At 40.1% G+C, this 13,587-nt stretch overlaps 1 long non-coding RNA gene across 1 annotated transcript; it reads left to right on the top strand.

Annotated features, from left to right (window-relative positions):
- The first annotated feature begins 2,339 nt into the window (after positions 1-2,339).
- Positions 2,340-12,657, top strand: LOC121077470. The gene is made up of 3 exons (XR_005824064.1): positions 2,340-6,227; positions 10,398-10,470; positions 10,835-12,657. It is a non-coding gene; the product is annotated as an uncharacterized LOC121077470 (long non-coding RNA).
- The last annotated feature ends 930 nt before the right edge of the window (positions 12,658-13,587 follow it).

Genomic DNA, 13,587 nt, shown 5'->3' on the forward strand with positions numbered 1-13,587 from the left:
AAGCCACAAAAGCATTTAAGCAACCAAGGAAAGCCCTCAAATCAATCACTCCAAAGAGGTTTAAAATGAAATTAGGTTACAGTCTTGCAGGTTTCTCCTTCCAGAACAGGCACGATGGAAGAACATAAAGCACAGGAAAAATTCTGCATGTGGTAACAAGGACCCCAAGGACTGAAATGAGTAAATGGCCAAGCAAAGGAGGCAAGTTAAACAGTTTCAGTGCAGAGGGAAGAGAGAATTCGGTGGTATTTACCAAAGGAGTCAGAGAGAAGATTAGTTTCCATTTGTTTTAGCTTCAAGTCAAATGTGCTTCTAAATCATCAACACAATACACAGCCATGACTGCAGTTGGGACTGCGTTTTTGGGAGGCAGAGGAAAAGGGAGAAGACTGGCTGCAAGGATGCCCTTGGCCACAAACACAGTTTTGCTTTACAAAAGAAGTGATGAATACTGAGCAGTGCGGCACTCAGCTCTATGCAGAGCAGCATGGGGAAGACGAGCCTCAAACACAAGACAGGACAAAGGCCAAAGAAAGCAGCTTTGGCATCTGAACTGGATGCTTTTGCTTAGAGTATCCCAAACCGTTCTGCAGTCTCCTTCTGCAGCCATTTACTCAGTTCTGGACTTGACTGTAGTACAGCTGGAAACAAATGTTTGAATATGTGCGATTCATTTTACTTTCTTGTACCCATTTTTGGTTCTCTCAGTTTGACTCTTCCCAGTCGCTCTGCAAGTCTGAACATCACATCCCCCGCCCCCCTCCCCTAAAACATACCCTCAACTTATAACGTAGTTTGGTCCTGTAGCTTCTTATAACTTGATTTTCTTTAAGCTAGCTATTGTTTAATTACTACTTTGAAGTCAATTTAGCAGAAAAAAAATCCCTAGTTTAAGGTGGCTTTTTGCATCCCCACCAAGCTATTCAGCAGGGTATTCAGCCAGGATACAAAACTGGGCTGAAGCTTTAGGAGTTGAATGGATTGCTCCAGTAGAGATTTAATTTCCATGAAATTCCTCCATGAAAATCCACTCACTCAGATCTGACAGACAGGCAAAGACTAGCCAATACCTTTGAACTGAGTAATTTTTAAATGTATCCCACCCCTCGTTGCCCCCCCCCCCCCCCCCCATGTAAATATGAATTGCTGGGGCTCGGGGTGCCCTGGTGAGTTTTAAAGCACCCACCCCTTCACAGAGCGCAAGGCCCGGGGAAACACGGGCGGTTCAAGCACCCCCCGATGATTAAACTTGGGGTGGTTACAGGGAGTAAGCCCCCAAGCCCTCTGCTTCCCCGGCTGTCCTGCTGGTGCTGTCAGCCCTGGGAGAGCAAGGGCCTGGGGAGGGAGGCTGTGAAAACCTCGCGTCTCCATTTGACGCCCAGGTGCACAAAGGGGATGCACAAACTGCTGGACGTGAGGGCAGCCAGCAACTGGACTTTCCCCCCCGTCATGGACGAGCCTAGCAGTAGGTTGTAGGGTGCTCGTGGTGTTTATTACAGGAGCAGCTTGCTGCTTAAGCTTAACTCGCTGCTAAACCCGCAGGGTCTCACAAGAGACTTTTCGAACGAGCGGGCTTTTAAAATCTTTTCCTCCACAGCCTAGGCCGTGCTGCAGAGAGCACCTTAAGGCGACAAACGGACGGCTCCTACACCCCTTCCTCAGCAGACGCAGCCCCCGAGTTTGTGACACGAAAACCCCTCGGAGCTGGGGCCCCGGGGCCCGGCTGCTTTGCTCTGCTCGGCCCTGCTCGGCCCAGCCTGGCCCGGCTCGGCCCGGCCCTGCTCCGCGCCCCCAGCGCCCCCTGCCGGGCGGCCGCAGCACTGCGGGGCCGCCACCTCGGCGGGGCCGTGAGCGGCGGGGCCCGGTGGCTGCTGCCCCTGCGGGGTCCCTTCCAGCTGCTCGCTTCCGAAAATATTTACCCCGAAGGCACCGAGTGCATCGCCCCGCGGCGGGGCCGGCCGACGTTTCCCAAGCAGTTCTAAGGCTTTAGTATTCCAAGCATGCAGGACCTTTGCGACATTTAGTTTGCTTGTAACGACTTCCAACTCGCTCCGCATTTTCCTGTGTTTTTGCCTTTTCTATGCGAGTCTTATTTCCGAGCTCATGTTGCTGCTTTAACTTTACTCGGAGTCTTGTTGTAAATCTTTTGCTCTTTGGATTTAAATTAATAGTTTCTCCTTTTGCCTGGAGCAACTCTTCATTAAATCTTCTTAAGTTTCCTGATTTTTCACGTAAGTCTTGTTTTCAGCCTTGAAGCTTGAGATCTTTTTCAAAGCTTGTCCTTTGACCCTGCTTTAACTGGGCAGTTTTGCAGTGAACCTTTCTTCTTCTCCTTTTTTTTTTTTTTTTTTTTTTTGGCAATTAGCTGTTCCTGCTCAGCATTTTCAAAGCCTATTTGTAGGTTTTGACGCGTAGTTTTGAGTTGCACCAGCGCTGCACTGAGCGGCACTGGAGGAGTTTCGGAGACTTCTTCCCAGCCGGTCTGCTGCGTTTCTTGTTGCTAATTCCCTTGCATTCCAGGCACAATGACCCTCTGTTTCTTTTAAGCTTTCTTCAGCGCCAACATCTAAATTACCAGCTCCACAGCAGGCAGAATCCCCGTCTGTTTCCTCCTTTGAAATGTTTATCTTTGCACCTACTAACTTAGGTTCATATTCTTGAACAATGAGTTTGGGAAACCATTCTTTCCTTTTGAACCTTTTTTTTTCTTCTTCTAGAATTCTTGTAATTGCCATATTGTAGATTTCCCCCCCTCTCTTTGCTCTCTCTAAAGCCAATTTTTCAAACATCAGTGATTCAGATTGATTGGCTTGACTAAAAAAGTCCAGTGCATTGCAATTAGGAGAAAATAACTCCTCCCTGTGTTTTCTGTCCATTCCTAGAATTTGTTTCCTATCAAATGAAAACAAAACAAAACAAAAAACAATATCTTTACACTTTAATTTGAATAATTATTTTTATTATATTTGAATACCTTTCTTTGCAGTTCTCATATAAGCCTGCAGTAGGAAACTTGCACCACCAAAGTGGTTGAATTCAATCTTAGTAAGTGTATTAGCAATGTTACCTCATACTAAACTGGACAGGAGCTTAGCTGTATTTTAGCTGTTGGTGTGATATTAAAGCTGTTGGTATGTTATTAGTTTGTTGGAGGAAACATTTTAGAATTATATCTTTTTAAACCAAAAAAATGTGTATTTAAGTCATGCATTAAGCAAAACTTAGTTTTTAAATAAAGTAAGCTTTATACAACCTTTATTTAAAATGTTTACATTTATGGACAGAGGACTACAAACTATGTTAGCTCTAAACTCACTTCTTCGTGTAATCTCATCACCACTCAACCTCTTCAAAGGTTCTTTGTTTTAACATTTGTGCTGGGATCTGACTATATGAAACTCTGCTGTGATATAGGTGCTCAGTGTTATTTAAGAACTGTGGAGGTGTCAGACCTTATTATGGTGCATTACTAAAAAGCTACACGTAGTATAAATAGGCAATATATACTGCTTCTGGTAACCCTGACAATTGCCCTTTAATGCTGACCTACAAGATTCCTGATATTCCAGTCATAGTCCTTTCTTTGCATACAAACTGAGCAGACACACAGTTATGCAGAATCATATAAGTTTTCCAAGAGAAGCAAATGTCTGTAGGAATTTTGATGGTATCTCCAAATGCATATCACCAAAACCAAAATCAGAACACAAGTCAAAGTCTGTAGGAGTAGAAAATTTAAAGTACCTCATTTACTCATGACCACTTGTTCAGCTATGTTTCATTGCACCGTAACTTCTGAATCGAGGAGATGAAACACGGTTTACTTGCTGTTAAAAATATAGCAAATTTTATCTGGATCTACATTAAAGTCCCATAGGAACAACAGCATGGGGTGAAATATGTAAACAAAGGATTATGGTGAAAGTTTGTTCTCAAAATTGGATAATCTAAGCATCATTTAAAATTTTATAATCAGTGTAAAATAGATGTGAACAAGATCTTTGACACAGGGTTATGTTTGTAGATGAGGAAAGGTAATTACTAAATGATAAAAGCTGTAGTATTTCATTAAACTGAAATCAAGCAATTGTGCAGTAATGAGTTCAGAGATGCTTTATTATATGTCAAGGATGAATAGAATATGTTATGAGTACAAACGAATTGAAAAACAAATGCTGCAGAGAGGATGTCTTCTACTTTGGTTTCCATGTAAACTTTCCACTGACATTAGATGAGGGTCAGTGTAAATTGAAGGAAGTTTGAAGTCCTAAACTTCTGTCCCCGTTGAGTGAGGATTAATAATCATGGAACCTATTTTCCCCCACCATGTGGTTTTGATCTTCCTGATCTAGCCGCTGCTAGACAGCAGTGCAGTTGTTTCAGTGAACAGGTATCTTAGAGCTCGTCACTATGCTGGGGTCAGCAACTGAGCTAACCTAGAAAGGAGGTTGAAGCCATACAGGCAAAGATCTTACTGATCATAAGAAAATGACAGCTTCACCTAAAGTCGTCCTTCTAGAACAAGACTGATGTGCACAAAGACTGTGTGTAACAGAAATTTGCAGGCTCTCTAGAGTGAGGAGCCGTCATCTTCAGGGCTACTAGATGGGAATTTGCAAGAGTGGTGCACTCATGTAACAAGTGAGAAAAAAAATGCAGTCGTACAAAGGAAAAAAACAGCAAAAGGAAGAAAGAAGGAAAAAAAAAGACAAGAAAGAAAGGGTGGAAGGAAAAAGAAAATGTAAATGCTATTTATTTGTTCATTATAATGTTAAGCTTTGAATCACTCCAATTGTATACCTCAAAACTCAAATCCAAACTTTGGAAACTTAGAATTTCTGACTACGTTACCAATAAATACAATAAGCAATGACACGTTTGTTTCATAATAAAAGTATGCTGACTTCCAATGCATCAAATAAACCAACACCAAACCATAAATTTGCATTTAACTAAACACTGAAGGTTGAATTTTCAAACACGCTGAGGATGCAATATTGTATAAGGAGAAGGAGTACTTCTGATTTCCAACCACCACTGTCAGCTGAACTTTTCAGTATCCTTCCCTGTTCAGACTCCAGGCATTGCTTGATGCTAAAGTCAGCCAGTTCAGCTCACTGATCTAAAATTACCTTTGGAGGTGTGCTCTTTTCTAACAGGTCACCAATGTGAACCAACTCACCCCATACATGTGTGAGCACTCGGGGCAGGAATAAGCAGATGCAAGATGGAAAGAGACTGTAAAAGAGTGACAGAACCAGCCGTTGTATTGCCATCCTGCTTCAACATTGAACTGGGCAGAAAGGGAACTGCCCTAAGCACCAACCTGATTCTGCCAACGTGATATGCCAGAGGGACCTCAGAAGGAAATTAACTGTTGATCTCAAAATCCTGGATATCTGTCAAATAAATCACTCTCATGCTCATGTGTGTGAGGCTGAATATACAGCATGATCTACAGTTTTGAGTCCTACCATCAAAACCTAAAGTTCCTGCCAGTTAAGGTAAACTGGCTCCTGAGGTGGTGCAAGTCCTGTATGGTTGATGCAGGACCCACCTGGCCATTGCTCCACCAATTTTCCAACAGCTCTCCAGCAAGATGTCGATGTCCCTAACTCTGTTACTGCAACTGCATTGGTCACAGCCTTCATCTCTGGGACTGGCAGCCTGTCCTCCCAGGCTTGCACTAAAAATTGACTTTCTTACCTTATATATACAATACCTCTGAGCTAAACTGGTAAGTAGGGGGGCAGGAGAGGAGGGAAGGAGAAATTCATGGTTTCCTGCTTCAGCCTGGTCTCAGAGGAAGTCATTGTTTCCTGCAGCTTGGGTAGGGGAACAGTACAAAGCAGCTGCGTAACTGCTTCAAGACAGAGATCTATTTAGATAAGCCAAAAGCTGGGTATGACTGAGCAAAGAGCAGTACTGAACATGGCTGTAAAGGACACTACTAGTCCTACCACCGCATCAGAAGCTGCCAGATCTGCCCATGCTATGTAGCGGTATTTATGTGTCTGCTCTCATGCCAGATAATCCCACCACCACCTCGCAAGAACATGGTGTATCCACAATCAACCCCTGCGTTTGTGGAGTCTCCTCTTCTCATCTAATGACAAGGACGTTGCAGAAGGGAACAGAGGGGGTGCAGACCTCTCTGATAAGAGGTGACTGTTTGTGACCTAGATAAGTTTGACCTAGGCATAACAAAAGAGGAGAGAAGCACTCAGGTAGGTGTATTTGTCTTTTTCTTAATTTTCTTCCTTTTTCATCCTCCTCCCATACTTTCTTTACCTCAATATTTCCTCTTTTCTTAAAAGCGTCTTTTCCAAATGTCTCCAGGCATGGAGAAAGGAGATCACTTTCTGAAGTGGCTGTTATATTTTGGCATTAAGATCATTCCACACTGCACGCTTTCTTTGGTTAGACAGCTTTTCTAGCAACAGATCAAAAATTCCAACTATAACAAATTACACTTGCAGACCAGTAAGCAATCATTGGAAATTGAAATGAGGCCACAGTTTGCCCTGTGCAGGAGAGCACACGGCACACTGTAGAAACTCTTTGCAGAGTGCTTTGTAACACAGCAAAAGTGCTTTAGCTGAATCAGTGTTAGCTACAGCGAGTTTAAGGGAATGCTGCTGTCATCAAAGTTACTCCAGTTTGACAGCACTGAACAGAGCAAAACTTTACCAAGAGGAACACAAACACTTCGAACAAGTAATCAAGCTGCAAAAAAGAATGGATGGCAAACCAGGAATACGGACATTTTACTACGTTGTGTTTAATCACCTGTTTTTGTAATTGGTAGCACTGCTTCAAAGCTCTAACATCGCAAGACTGAAGAGAAAGAAGGACATTTTTGTGTTGCTTGGCTAGGACATTCATCATTCTCTATTGGAAATGCTCTTTGGAAACATGGGTGAGCCAGAAAATATTTGAGACAAGAACTAAAATAAAAATAAATCCACTACACTGATGGATCAGCATCTAAACTGCTAAAAAAACACGTGTTCCCTCAACCCACTGCTAGCGCTGCCCATCACCCTGGTACTGTTTCCCCTACTGTGTCTGTCTTTGCTCTTACCCTTGGACCATGCCACCATGCAAGTGTCGGTGCTGGCTGACAGTGTGCCCCAACGTGCCTCTTCCACCAGGCACAGGCACCATTTCTTCTGGCACACCAATTTCAAATAAACCCCTTATCTCCCCTGCTTTCACCTGAATCAGATTAGCTGAGCCCATATATGCACAGTAATTAATCGACTTTTCTTAATGAGGACAGTATGAGTTACTCTATCTTTAGATCGATGGGGTCAGTAGTCTTTGGCAAAGGGCTAAGATAATAAGCTGGAGGCAGCAATAGCTTCAACTGCCCTTGCTGGCTCTGGAAGAGTATTTGTAAACAGCAGAACATGTCTAAACACACAGTAAAAATAAATATGTTACAATTTGAGGAGTACAAGAGCTCTGTTTCCAAGTGACTGAGTAGAAGAAGGCAATGGGGTTAGCAGGCACAAGGGGCCTCAAGACTCAAGCCATCAGAAGGAGCTTGGCTGTCACTCCTCAAGTCAGTCAGCACCCGGACTGAAGTCGTGTGGTCTGAAAATGCAAAGCAGATCATCAGCTTGTTCTTCTGGAAAAAAAAAAGTGCGTATTAAACAACTTTTCAGAATACTGCAAACAACGTCTGTAATCAACCTTGCAATCCAGACCAACCTTGGTCCCAGCATCTTAAGAACGCCAGTGTCCTGGTGGCTCCTGAACTCGCTGGCGCAGCTGGAGCATGAGCTGGAGCGTTCTGAAGGAAGCAGAGCACACGAATAGTATTGCATCCCTGTCACACACACAGCCACTGGGACATTCACGGGGGTTAAAGAAAAGAATCCTCACTAAGCAAGGTGGCATTCCCTCCTCTTTTGCACACAAAGTCCTTCTGAAACCAGTTCTTAGCAGCCTTAGCAGCCACAGAGGTAGTACTTCTTTTCAGGGGCAAAGAAACCTGTCAGGTAAATGGCATTTACAAGAAATTGGCGATATAATTCTAAAGCATTAGAAGAATGATGTCTTTAATTTAAGTGTGACATTGTCTTAGGCGTTTATATCCACCAAAAAAAATCCTCCAAAAACCTCCAAAACCACAGACCAAAATCATATAGCAGGAGGAGAAGGAGGAACAGTTTAGGACTGCATGAAGACAGAGAAAGTTTCCAATTGCTTTAATTTTCCTTTTATTAACTCTTCCTTAATGCACAGTTTATATCTGCACCATGAACCGCATATGAGATATGCTAGTCATTTTGCTTAATGTACTCCGTGGAAGGTGCTCAGACATTACAAGTGATATAGATGGCATGAAGATTGTCTGCTGCTAAATTTTCTGAGAAATTAGGCCCACTCACTAAGTCTACTGAGTGACTTGTTAGCTTTTCCAAGTTCTGAACTGAACATTCAGCAAGAATCTTCTCAGGTTTGTGGCTATAAAATGATGCATTGAGAGTTACTGCCAAGAAAAGACAGGAAAATTAAAGCTTTTAGTATAACTAATAAAAATTGCTTGAATCACAACCAATTTCTCCTGCAGCTTTAGGTAGCACATGGCACAAGTCTGTCCTGGATAAAATGTAAGAGATTCTGAATTATCAAGTTACCTTTTTTGAGACATAGTTAGGAAGCTTTTTGAAACATTATAACATAACTGCTTTTATTGAAATTTCATTTGAGACTGAACGTTTGAATACTAAGCAGTGCATATTATGGTGAATTTCACTGTGGATATTAGACACCAGCAGAAACAAGCAAAAACAAAAAGCATATTTTGGTTAATATTGTAAAATAACTAAAAGGAATTCAAAAACATCTCAAATAACTTGCATAATAATGTATATGTTTACATCATCTCAACTTGTATTATAATGCATATGTTTACATCACCTTACTGTGACTACCCTTGAGATTCAAAGCTGCGCTTACCTGAGCTAGGATATCTTAATTACATCTGGAAAAGTATTTAGGAAAGCAGAATGTTGGATAGGAAGATAAGATACAGAAAATAAGTATATTATTTTACTGCATACCGTTGCTGTTCTTAATCTGATTGCTGCAGATGTTTGAACAGATGCTCTGAAGGTCAGGGAGCTACGCGTATGGATGGACACCATTCATCTCTAGGTCTTCCAGTCCACAAGAGCTCAAGCTCACTGTGTGGTTGTACCTACTGCATCTTCCCTGAGAGAGCTGCTTGGAGAATTATGTTTTGCAAATCATCTGAAAAACAAATGCAACCCCAGGACAAGCACATTTCCTAGAGTTATGGGGGGCCTGAAAACTTTTTACAAGGTGGATGAGTTTTCTTGCACACCTTTCCCCGACACGTAGGAAATCAGCTTCAACTCTCCATTGTACTGTGCCATCCTGTCAGCTTTTCAAATCCTTGAAAACAAAACCAGTGTGGGTTTACGAGACAGTTTACTCTGTCTTTGGGATTGGCACTGGGGTGTTGTACCACACGCTGCTCTACTACCAGCTGGTTAATCTCTCATTCTCCTCCAAATGCATTCATGTAACAGCTCTCCCCATTGTATTCTTCTACTAAAACATGATTCAGACCCTTTCTGAAAACCAGCTGTTCACTCTGGCAATTCCTGCTGCTAATCAATGTTTCATTAGTTACAAGGTGTTTTTTTTTTTTTTTTTTGTCTGGACTTAATCTATCACTTTTCAGTCCTATCAGAAGTTACATTAAAACTCAGATATATTTTCGTCCACAAACCCACCTTTTTTTTTTTTTAACTGGAAATGGGCTGGAGAAGCAGTTTTGATTGGGAAGGCATCCTTCACCTGACACTATCAAATGAGAGTTGTGAAGAGCTGGGCTGTTGTGCAGGTTCCCAGACTTCCCAGTACAGAGAGAGGTTTGGTACTGTATGTTATGAAGGGGTTGTACTGGTTGTTTGACACAGGTGTCCAAAGGAGCAGTGGAGATAGCTGCACTCCATCCTCCAGGAGAAAAGCCCAGCCAAAGCTTTTGATGGGGTTAATGGAAGAGGAAATGTCTTCTGTTGCTCTTCCACAGGTGTATAAATTGCACAGGAAAGCAATTACAGCTCTTCATACTAGTAGCTTAAATTTATTTTGATTTTCATCAGATCAACTAATATAAAATATATTTCTGAGATATGCAATAAAGAATGTTAGTTAATATAATACACAGATTTAAAATGAGATTATAGAATTAATATTTAAAATGTTAAAAATTCAATTTTAATATTGAAAATTTAAATAAGTTGTTTAGAATGTATTTTATATGTGCCTTTCTTGTGTGTGGTGGTGTTTTGTCCTGTGTATATATAATATCTCATGGAAATGTGTGACAGATATGCTATTATTTTCTGTTTCAGCTTCAACATTTACTTAGTCAAGGATGGAATTAACAGCTTGATAGAATGAAGGACCTCCAACTTGCATCAAGTAGTGAGTGATTGTTCTGTGTTGAGCAAAGGCCAAACCTACAAATATTTACTGAAATAATCCTTCCCTCTCAGCTTTCTTTCATTGTGTTAAATGGGAGCACTGAATGAAAGAGAAATTAACCATAGTTAGCCCCAAAGTTCATTTTTCATTTTGATTTTACTGGTCTAGTGGTAACTCACCATTCTGGCGTTACATGCAGCCAATATTTCAGCATTCCAGCGGCTGATAGAGAAATTGGGTTAATTTAGTTCTGGTAAATTAGAAACACCTTCCATTTCCAAGGTAACAAGAAATCTGAACAATAAGAACAAAGGTGTCTTTTGGACATGGAACACTTCTCAGGGGTTATTTTTTCTGTTTCCAGGTGCCTTCCTTTTGGTCTTGGAAAAATCAGCATCGCAACTTGAGAACAGAGGGTTGAATTCTTTGAAGGGGAGGGAGGATATGGGAGCCATAAAATATCTTAAAAATACTCTATCTTGTTTTCCAGGGAAGATTTAGACAGCTGTGGTATACGTTTCAGTACAAAAAAGCATTCAATTGCAAACTGCAATATTTATGTTGGGAAACGCATCCTGCTGTTGCCTTCTGTAAGCAAAATGTCTTTATTCTGATGCACACTTTAAGAGAAAGAGAGAGAGAGAGCATCACGGATGCTTCTGCCTGCCTCATGAGAATTTGGCTAAAAAGGGAAAATGAGAACATGAGGCAATCCCCTGACAAGTGCCATGAAGCTTTTCTGAATCAGATTTTTTCAAGTTTCGCAAATCAAATTTTTATTTTTTTTTCAATAGGAAACTAAACAGAACTCCAACACTTGCTTAGAGATAATACACTTTTAACGGAACATTTTACATTGGGAAATACCTAATTTTCTATCTTTATAGGATGTAATCAGTCTTACTCCTAAAGCACAGAAGACAGATGCTGCGCCACAGGGTCCAGCGCTTAGCATAGATAAACAAGTCAGGTGTCTTATCTCAGCCTCCAGTATCCCTGAACGACTCTCCTCCATTCCAGCCCATCTCACTCCCAATACAACCTCATGTTTGATCACTTCCCCATCTCATACAGCCCCACTCCAAGACTTCTCCGGCTTCGTGCAGAGTTTTTCACCCAGTAGCTGCTATTGCTCTCACTAGGACCTTTAAAACTACTTCAGACTACTTAAACATGGAGGCGGGAGGGGAGATCAACCTCCAGCTTTCTTCCATTACAGTACTGATTTTATTCGGGGCATGATAATGTAAAGCCACAAATTCCAACAATTAGACACTGGGCTGTATCTTCTCCTTAAAGAGTCATCTTGTAATAGAAACATGTATAAAAACTGGAACAACAATGCAGGAATATTAAAAAGATACAGTATTAAAGCCAACAATACTTAGTATAAATAATTTTATTTTACGAATGAGAGACACGTTTATAAGAAATGTGTGTATTTCCTTCTTGAAAAATTCCAAAGATGGACTTTGGAAAACTATTAAGTTTCCTAACAGATATTCAGTTTTCATTAGTCTTTTTGTAAGAGTAAAGGGTCCCTAAGAGCTATGATTTAACTGGAAGAAAATATAACAGTTTTGAGTGTTTCTCAATAAAATTGCAAATATCTAGTAAAGCCCTTTTTAAAAGACACTAGTGAATTAATTAAAAAAAAAATCTATAGCTAGATATTAAAATAATGTTAGATTTTTGTTGTGTGGTGATCCTTAATTATTTCAATGCTAAGAGCTATTGCAGGACTAATTCTGTGACTTTATGAGCAGATATTTGTTAATGTTTGGATATTCTAACAATTTATTTAATGATATCTTCTTTCCTCAACTTTAATCTTAACTACATTTTAACAAAGCATGCAACTTAAGTTCTGCTGCACAAAATACCCTCCATGCCTTAACAAACTTTAGGGTCCTTTAACTGCCTTTTTATACAGAATTTTAGGCTGGGAGGAACAAAAGGATGCACTTTTCACGACCCTGGAACCCTGTGACCACTGGGAAATCAAAAGGGTGGTGACACGAAGGAAAACTATTGTCCACAAAAATAAGCTCTTCAAGGGGCACCAGGAATGCACAATAAAATCCCAGTTTCCTTTGTGTAGCTGTTTATGCCTATGTCTTGCATCATGCAAAAGCTCAATAAAAGATCTAAACTAAAAAGGAATCTGGGTTTCTAAGAAAAATCCATATTCTCCACAAAAAAAAAAACACTATGTGAAAAATAATCTTTTAAGAATTCATCATCTTTCACATATTAAATATGTAACTCTGAGGCAAAGAAAATCCTTTTGCCTGCTCTTTGGGAATCAGAGAGGGAGATTTAAAAAGTTATTCTAGCAAATAGGAGCAGATGGGAAAATAACCTGATTTGTCAGGACTGGAGGATTTAGAGATTTTGTTGGCTTCTAACTCTATCTTTACTAGAAAATAGGAGCATGTAAGAGTTTAATTAGAGATCTACTAAAATCTATTTTGACCTGAAAATATTTCAAGTAAAAAGAAAAAGAAAAAAAGGAAAAAAAAAAAAATGACTGGTCCTAAATTCTTGATTAAGCAAAGCTGCTATTGAAGCTAGTAGCCTTTTTGTCCTTTGAGGACTGCAAAACATGGAAAAATAGCCATACCTTGCAAACAAAAAATAAAGACAAATAAAACTATGTGTGAGTTTTGCATGATAGTCTCTCAGAATAAACTATTATGTCATATATTGTTATACAAAATAAAAAAAATGTTATTGTTGTTAAAATCTTTTTCAAAGACTTTTTCTAATTCAATTTGAAATCAGTGGAGAGAAAAAATTCCATTGACTTTATTAGACTTTGCATCAGAGCATTGCCTGGTAATTTATGCAAAACATTAAAATTATTTTTTTTTTCTATAAAAAATCTTTTAATATAAATATGTAAAGGGAAAATATGCAGTTAGGACACTTGCTTGTGTGTAAATACTAATCAGAGATTTGCACAGCAAAATTGAAGTGCTGTGCTTGCAGAGCAACTTGAGACAATGAAAATGGTCAAATACTCTTTGTAAGCAAAAGTGAAATCAACTGATTTTTCTCTTAGAGACTTGAAAAAAAAACATAAGCAAAAGCATATTTTGAGAAAAAAATACAGTT

The sequence above is a fragment of the Cygnus olor genome, chromosome 13 (assembly GCF_009769625.2).
Source record: "Cygnus olor isolate bCygOlo1 chromosome 13, bCygOlo1.pri.v2, whole genome shotgun sequence".
Taxonomy (NCBI): domain Eukaryota; kingdom Metazoa; phylum Chordata; class Aves; order Anseriformes; family Anatidae; genus Cygnus; species Cygnus olor.